Raw genomic sequence first — 8,317 nt, 5'->3', positions numbered from 1 at the left:
TGCCTTTCCCCCCTTGAAGGCCTGCACCCCCTTGAAGGTCTGCACCCCCCCAAAGGCCTACACCCCCCCCCCGAAGGTCTGCACCCCCCTGAAGGCCTGCCTGCCCCCCTTGAAGGCCTGCACCCCTTGAATGTCTGCACCCCCCCCCCGAAGGCCTGTCCCCCCTTGAAGGCCTGCCTGCCTGCCTGTCACCCCCCTCCCCCTTGAAAGCCTGCCTGCCTGCCCGCCCGCCCCACCCTGAAGGCCTGATGCCCCGCCCCACCCCGAAGGACCGCTCGCCCCCCTGGCCTCCCCGCACCACCTATGAACAGCCGCAGCAGGATCGCGAAGTCAGCGTCAGCATCCCTGCGCTGCTTCCTACGACGCGATCCCGCCCCTCCTCTGACGTCAGAGGAGGGGCGGGACCGTGGCGCAGGAAGCAGCAGGGATCGCTGACGCTGACTTCGCGATCCTGCTGCGGCTGTTCATAGGTGGTGCGGGGAGGCCAGGGGGGCGAGCGGTCCTTCGGGGGTGGCGGGGGACTGAACGGCAAGGCCGGGAACACCCCCTTAGGGCTGGTACCCGGGGCGGCCCGCCCCCCCCCCCCCCCCCCCCCCCTAGGTACGCCACTGGCCTGGTGGTCCTCCAGGACAGGGTTGGGAACCACTGTGATAAAGTGCCTGAATGTAAACCACTTAGGTTATAAATCATCAATAATAATAATAATAATTCCCTTAGCTCGCATGCGCACATCTAACCTGGTGGCTCCGTGCATCTGTAGCTCCGTGGAGGGCGGAGCGCGGCACTTATGACGCGTGAGGCGCGCACATTGACAGTTTACTTCTAGAGCTCCGTGGAGGGCAGAGAAATTAGTGTGCGCAGCGCTTATGACGCGTGAGGTGCGCACGTTCCAGTTTCTGTGAGTGAGTGGCGGTTTACTTCTCCCAGCAGCGGTTTTAATGTGCCGGTTGCCGAAAGGTAGGTGGGAGAAGGAGCGCAATAATTTACATCTCCCCTAAGATAATTTACATCTCCAATAGACCTCCACCGACATCCCCCTGACATCTCCACACACACGGACAGGGGCCAAACAGACGGGACATTGACAGACTGACAGAAAAGGTGGCAGTGAAAGACACACACAGAAGGACAGGGAGCCAGGGAGAGAGATTGGAAAAAAAAAACAGACAGCGGACAAGAAGACAGCAAAAAAAAGACATACAGCAGCAAAAAAAAAACAAAAAACAGACAGTGGACAAGGAGAGACACACACAGAAAAAAAGACAGACATACAGTGGACAAGGAGACAGTCAGCAAAAAAAGACAGACAGACATACAGTGGCCAAGGAGACAGACAGCAAAAAAGACAGACAGAGTGGCCAGGGAGACAGACACCAAAAAATACAGATAGACAGCAGCCAAGGAGACAGACAGCAAATAAAGACAGAGAGTGGCCAGGGAGATAGACACTAAAAAAATACAGACAGCAGCCAAGGAGACAGACCAAAATAAAGAAAGACAGACAGACATACAGCGGCCAAGGAGACAGATAACAAAAAACCAGATAGACAGACAGGGAGCCAGACATACAGAAAGAAAGGGGGCAGGGAGAGAGAAAGAAAGACAGACCTACAGAAAGAAAGAAAGAAATTTAGAAATGTCTAAGTCTACACATCTATTCTAGCACCTGCAGCTGTTTGTGTGTGGCTATTTCCTCCAGCTCAGTAAGGACCCTGTGGCGGTGTGCGTGTGGCACTTTCCCTATCGCTACAAGGAGGCTGCGTTGGACCCTACCAGAGCTGCTTCAGAAAACGGGAGACTTCTCAGATAAGCCAAAACCTGTGTACTTGGGGCAGGGAGTAATTTTGCTTTGGTTTGGTGGAAGCGGGTGTACTGGGGGAACAGTGACTGATCTTTCATTGGTTTGGGTGAATAGGGTGTGCTGGTGAGGGAAGCGATCTTGCTTTGCTTTTAGAGTAGGGGTGTGCTTGGTAAGGGAAAAGGAGCAATCTTGCTTTGCGGGGAGGGGCATGCTGGGGAGGGGGCCATGAAGTGATTTTGCATTAGTTTGGATGAAGGGGGTGTGATTGGTTGGGATCAGATAGTGATCTTGCTTTGCTTTGAGGGGAGGGGTGTGGTTGGTAAGGGGCCTAAAAACAGTGCCAACAGTCAGCGAGCCTATAAAACCATTGCCAACACTCAGTGTGCCAAAAACAACCAGTTCCATCCCTTAGTGTGCCAAAAACAACCAGTGCCAATAGTCGGTGGTAAATTTTTTTAACTGTTAAGTCTGCACAACTATTCTAGCATCCGTTAATGTAACGGGCTTAAACACTAGTGGTATATAATTAAAGAAATCCCTAACCACTTACAATATTAACCATTTTATTGTATTTTTACACCTTTGTTTTCTTATCCTCCTCATGCAAGCACACACTTTTCATTCTCAGAGTCTACCTCTTAAGCTTGTGCTATTACACTTTAAGTCTGGCTGTGCTTGGATGAGGTTTGAGTTAAATCAGCAGAGGAAGGCACAGGTGAGGTTAAATGGCTAAAACTTTCAGGAACAACAGCCGTGCCTTTAAACAGAAAAGGAGTTTTTTTAATTTAGTGTCTTCATTATAAGCTCATGTTCCTTAAAGCACCTGAACAGTACAGGTATTATATGTATGGGAGCTTTTTAATAGGCCATTTATAAAGGCAATTAAGCATATGTTAACAATCCTTGGAAACTTCCCGAGTTTTATTAACCGAAGCACAGCCTCTAAGGAGGAGCAAGAAGACTGTAAAACACGAACGACGAACTTGAACTGCATCTCTTATTTCCAGCCACTGGCTTGCAAAGGTGAGTACCGCTGGTTTACTAATGAGGATCGAAAGTTATTTGTTTGTAGTCCAGTTGTTCTAGAATTTTGATCTTCCTATCTGGATTCTTCTGTCTGCTAAGTGGAGACTTCTCATCTAAATGGCTACTGCTGTAGGTGCTGGGTGATGCTTGCATGACGTGTATCCTCTGTCTTCCCAGACCACAGAAGAGCTGCTTAGGAAAGTTAGTTATATTTGGAGGGGGAAGAGAAAAATTATGCAAACTCTGTTACCAACGGGTATAAAAGTGCTCTGCACATCAAAACAGGGTCCCTGACTATGAATCTATTGTTAAAAGTAATGGAGTGCTTCCAGCTTTACATCTCTCAAGTTCATAGAACCCCTAACCCCCCCCTCCCCCCATACACACACACACATTTTGTCTCTGTAAACAACAGGTCTGCAGCACAGTGACTGTTTCAGTATCCCAAAGATTCTTACGTTCAGTTCTTACGTTCTGATTATCTGCACTCAAACTGCTCATTTTTGTGACTTAAAACTTCCTTAATCCCACGTGTAGGAGCTTTTGTGCATAAATTAGGATCTAGAAACTGCAGTGTTCTACTGAAATAACTTTTTTTTTTTTCTAAAAATGTTATAATAATGCACAGTAAAAATACAAGTTAAAAGTGCACATGTAACACTTGAACATAATAGCAAGTCGATTCCCCTACCTATATTTGCAGACTCGCATGTTTTACCCAATCCAGCAGTAGGGAGTGGTGCATATGGATTATGTAACCATGTTTGGAACATGTTGGATAATGTGTTTGTGGGATTCTGTGCATATAGGGAGCTATGGGACATGAAGGACTATGTATATTTTGGTTTAAGTGTGGAAGATGTGGAGTGTATGCTGGAGTTATAAGAATACTAAGAAACTCCAAATATACTGCCACAGGAACTTGAAAAGAGACCAACAAAAAAGGCAGAAATGGTCCAAAAGGTTCTGAGAGTGGCTATTAATGACAAAAAAAACCTCTGTGAATACAACACAAATTTAAAATAATATAATAAATTTAGTGAAATTGAGTACCCTCAGTGTGACACATTGTCCATCTCATGCTGGCAGCATCCTCAGACTCATCGGAATTACCAGTTAAGGCATTCTACATCGTGTGACATTCTACAACTACATCAATGGGTCATTTATGTTATTATGTGTCCCTATAGTTTGGTCTATGTGGGTCGCACCAGCAGGAGAATCAGGACGAGATTGTCTGAACATAAAAGCAGGATTCACACTGCTTCCAGGTCTGCCCCACTTGTACCCCATTGTTTGGAGAAAGGCCATGATTTTTATGATCTATCATGGTTTGTGCTTGAACAACTCCCGAGCGATTTTAGGAGTGACAAGATGGCTCACATTAATCTTAGGGAGCAGTTCTGGATTTTTCAACTACAATGCATTTAACCACATGGACTGAATGACAGCATTGAATGGAACACGATTGTTTAGCAACGTTGGTTCAAATTTTTCCTTCTTTGTGTCAATTGGTTCTCCAATGCGTGATGTCACTTATGACGGTTTTTAAGCGCGTTCGGCGCTCCTTTCTGTTAGCTCTGCCCTCCTTCCAGCCGGCTCGGACTTGTGTTACTAATTTTTTGACTAATGGGTTCCTGAGGAAGGGACGTTGTGTTCCCGAAACAGGACTTGGTTGGACCTAGTATTCTGTGGTATTCCTTCTGTTTCGCCCACTGCCTCTTCTGGATGATCTATGAAGATTTATTGAAGCTAAATCCGTAGCTATTTTTACTTTTTGGGAGTTAGCTGGGGGGGTTCTCAGAGTGGTTTCTTTGACTGAATTCACCTGTGTTCACTAGTTTTTCATTGTGGTTTGTGTCACATTTTGATTTAAAGCACTCCCGAGGTACCCAATGATGGTGTGTAGGTGGGGGCATGGTGGCCTCTGCCTTGTTGTGTGAAGCACCGGAGAATTTCTCCTTTCACTGACCCCTCACACCAAGGGTACTCAATTTCACTAAATTTATTATATTATATTATTTTAAATTTGTGTTGTATTCACAGAGGGGGTTTTTTTTTTGGAGGGGGGGTGTCAATAGTAACCACTCTCAGAACCTTTTGGACCATTTCTGCCTTTTTTGTTGGAGTTATAGGAATGACAAAAAACTAATGTGCAGGAGGTATGAAGTATAGGAGTGTGTGTGAAATTGGCATTATGTATGTTTAGGAGGCATATGTAGAGTGACTCATTCCAGAAGGGAGACTTTTTTGCCAGCCCTGGATTTTTGCCAATCTCATCCTGGTGCATTATGGGACCTGCAGCACTGATTTCAATGGATAGGATGTAATTTTAAAACCAGGACTGGGCAAAAAGTCTCCCTTCTGGAATGGGTAACCTGGTCATCCCAGGCATTTGTGGTTTGGGGGGTGATATGTACTGTATGTGTGTATTTTCTTTGGGGGTTTTGTGAGGAGGTGCACAGAGGATATAATGTATATTAGGGTGGTCCCAAAAAATTAACACATTTTGTTTTACAAGGCTAATTTTATTCCTTTATATTAAAATGAAAAAAAACACACAAGATTTTACTTTAAACAAAGTTTAGGGGTCGCCCCACCTCGTTGTTGTTTTTTTAAACTACTGCTATGCTCACGAGTGTATTGTAATTCTTGTGCACTTAATTTATTTAAAAATGTATATACCTCATATAACTGCGGTTTCCATATCGCACAAATAAAATCTTGACAAATAATTGACAGTCTACGACATAAGAGCCGGTGGCTTGCTCCTAGCTGAACTACAAATTGCTACTGTTCGTCCTCTTTTGTCAAAGTATCGTATTTTTCAAAGAGGCTTTTTCCTTGTTCTGCTGCATCATTAACAGTCAGTTTGGATGCCCAATTCCAAAGTTTCTTGAAAACTAGGTCCACTCTGTGCAATGTTTCTTCGGGAATATTTTTGTTTTTGTTGATCCTCCTTCAATCAAGAGATCAAAAAATGACTTGTGTTCTCTGTGCTACAAGATAGAGAATGACATGGGGAAAAAATTTGTCCCTGAGCTCCATCCCATCACCGCAAGCTCAGTCCCTGTCCCTGCCCCCACATATATTCTCCACCAAAGTGTACAGCGTCTGTTCCTCTCCACCCCCTTTTTCCCAGTCCAGCATCCCCTTCCCTCCCTCCCGCTGCGGTCCAATATCTCCCTCCCTCCCTTCCTTCCCTTTACCTTTGCTGGCTTACTTTAATTTTCATCTTAACAAGCCGCCAGAGCTTTGAAGTCAAGTGCAGCTGCTGTAAAGTTCTCCTCTGACACAACCGGAAACAGGAAGTTGCTTCAGAGGAGGACCTTCCAGCAGCTATAAGCGACTTCAAGGCTCCAGTGGCTTGTTAAGATGAAAATTAAAGTAAACCAGCAAAGGGAAAGGAGGGAGAGGGCTGCTGGAACACGTGATCTTCAGCGCAATCCGCTCCACAGGCTGAAGAATGGCCTTCTTCCCGTCCCAGCAGTGACCATTTTATTTCATCCCAATTTCAGCAGGTTACCTGTGGCTAGCTGCAGATAACGCTCATCGTGTCATTCTCTATTACAAGACTTTCAAAGATCACAGGGTTTTTTTCATCTGTATGCATGAAACATTGTGGAATTTCTGGCAACGATGAACGCTGTAAGTTTTGCACCATTCATAGCTTTGTTTCTGGTGCGATTCCGTCATTAAAAAAGGCAACTGCTACTAGGTGCTCGGACAGAAACCATAGATGTCTGGAAATGGCTCACAATCTATTTAACAAAGCCACGATGGAGGTTTCTACCACGGGCTAGTAAGTTCAACACTCATAGAATTCCTATGAGTGTCGGAGCATTTACCTCGCCAGCCAATGGTAGAAACCTCGACCACAGCTTTTTAAAAGCCAGCAGAAGTTTGTACCTGAGGCAGTAGAAGAATGCACCAAATCCCATAGGAACTGACTGGGCTCTGGTGCCTTTGCCATAGAGGAATCACTACTGCAGCTTTGTAAAAAGAGCCCTAAGTGGCTTGTCCAACATCACAAGGAGTTGCTGTGGGATTTGAACTTGGCTTCCCTAGTTCTCAGTCTGCTGATTTAACTATTAGGCTACTCCTCTGCTCATGGTGAATTCTTAGAACATCAGTGTAGCTATCTTAAACTAAACTAAAACTTAGTTTTTTAGACCTAGTCATCGACCACGAGGAGCTCGACTCAGTTAACAATAATGTAATACATAAACTTGACAAGGAAAAGTAGACTGAAATAGTTAATATCCAAAATGTTTAGCAAACAAAAAAGTTTTCAGAACTTTCCAGAATAAAGCAAAAGAACCTAAACTTCTTAATGTAAGTGGTAAAGCATTCCAGAATTCAGTTATTTAAAAGCAAAAGAATGATTAAATCTCTTAAAGGTTCTGTTTTTACCACTGAGAGAGGGAAATGTAAGTTTTAATTTTTGAGAACTTCTGGCAAGATGAGATCTAGGAACATTCCAGTCTAAAGGAATAAAAGTGGCAAAAATGCCAAATAGGATTTTAAATGCAATGGAATTCCTCAAAGAATTATGTCATCTGCAGCTCATCCAAAACACAGCAATCAAACTTATTCATAAGGTAGGGAAATTTGATCATATTACTCCTCTTCTGAAAGAAACCCACTGGCTACCCATTACACACCGTATCACTTATAAAATCTTAATGCTGGTCTTTAAAATCAAATTTTCCCATCTTCCATCTTTTCTCAATAAACTCATCATTCCTCTTTGCCCTTCTCGGACACTTAGATCAGCAGATCAGAATCTATTGACCATCCCTTCCGTCAAAGAATTCTACTACACTAGGAAAACGAACTTCTCCGTAGTTGCTCCAACTTTATGGAACGCTATGCCACCTCAACTCCATCTCGAAAATTTCCTCAACAAATTTAAAACTAAACTAAAAACGTTCTTATTTCAAGATGCATATCACAGCCCTTAAATACTTCCTCTCCAATACTTCCTCAGCCAATAAAAGTTATCAACAACCGCTTTCAAGAAGTGATCCCCACTCCTAATGTTGTATCCCCCCTCTTCCCTGTTCTTTTACTTTGTTTTTAATGATGTATTTATTGATTCCCCCTTCCCCTATTTACCCTCAAGTTTTAAGTTTGTATTTGTAAATTGTCCTTAATGTTCACTCTTCCCCATCTTATAATTATTATATATACTAGTGTTTAAGCCCGTTACAATAACGGGTGCTAGTAAAGCCTCCTTCCCTCTCATGTCCCCTATTTTCAGCCCCAGCCCCCTTTTCTCACCAGCAGCATTTCCCTCCCCACTCAACTTCCCTATGCAGCAGAAGCATACCCTCCCCCTCTGTTTTCCTGTATAGCAGCAGCAGCAGCATTTCCCTCCCCCAACCCACTTCTCTGTGCAGCAGCACCTCTTCTGTGCTCCACCTGTCCCTCTTCCCTGCTCCCCTGGTCTAGCAGCACCTCATCCCTCTTCCCTGCTCCCTCTGTCCA

General features: G+C 44.5%; 1 protein-coding gene across 5 annotated transcripts in view; it reads left to right on the top strand.

Annotated features, from left to right (window-relative positions):
• The first annotated feature begins 844 nt into the window (after window positions 1–844).
• Window positions 845–8,317, top strand: part of LOC117366969 (hyaluronidase-like) — a 42,860-nt gene continuing 35,387 nt past the window's right edge. For 2 of the 5 annotated variants that reach the window (XM_033959085.1, XM_033959081.1), the window contains exons 1-2: window positions 845–957; window positions 1,664–1,806. The gene's annotated coding sequence lies outside the window, so the exon portion shown is untranslated. Of the gene's footprint in view, window positions 958–1,663; window positions 1,807–2,716; window positions 2,825–8,317 lie in introns of those variants that run through there. The other 3 variants (XM_033959083.1, XM_033959082.1, XM_033959084.1) reach the window with 3 other exon arrangements.

This window comes from Geotrypetes seraphini, chromosome 9 (assembly GCF_902459505.1).
Source record: "Geotrypetes seraphini chromosome 9, aGeoSer1.1, whole genome shotgun sequence".
Classification (NCBI taxonomy): Eukaryota; Metazoa; Chordata; class Amphibia; order Gymnophiona; family Dermophiidae; genus Geotrypetes; species Geotrypetes seraphini.
The sequence above is the reverse complement of the archived record's forward strand: the minus strand, read 5'-3'. Positions and strand labels throughout refer to the sequence as shown.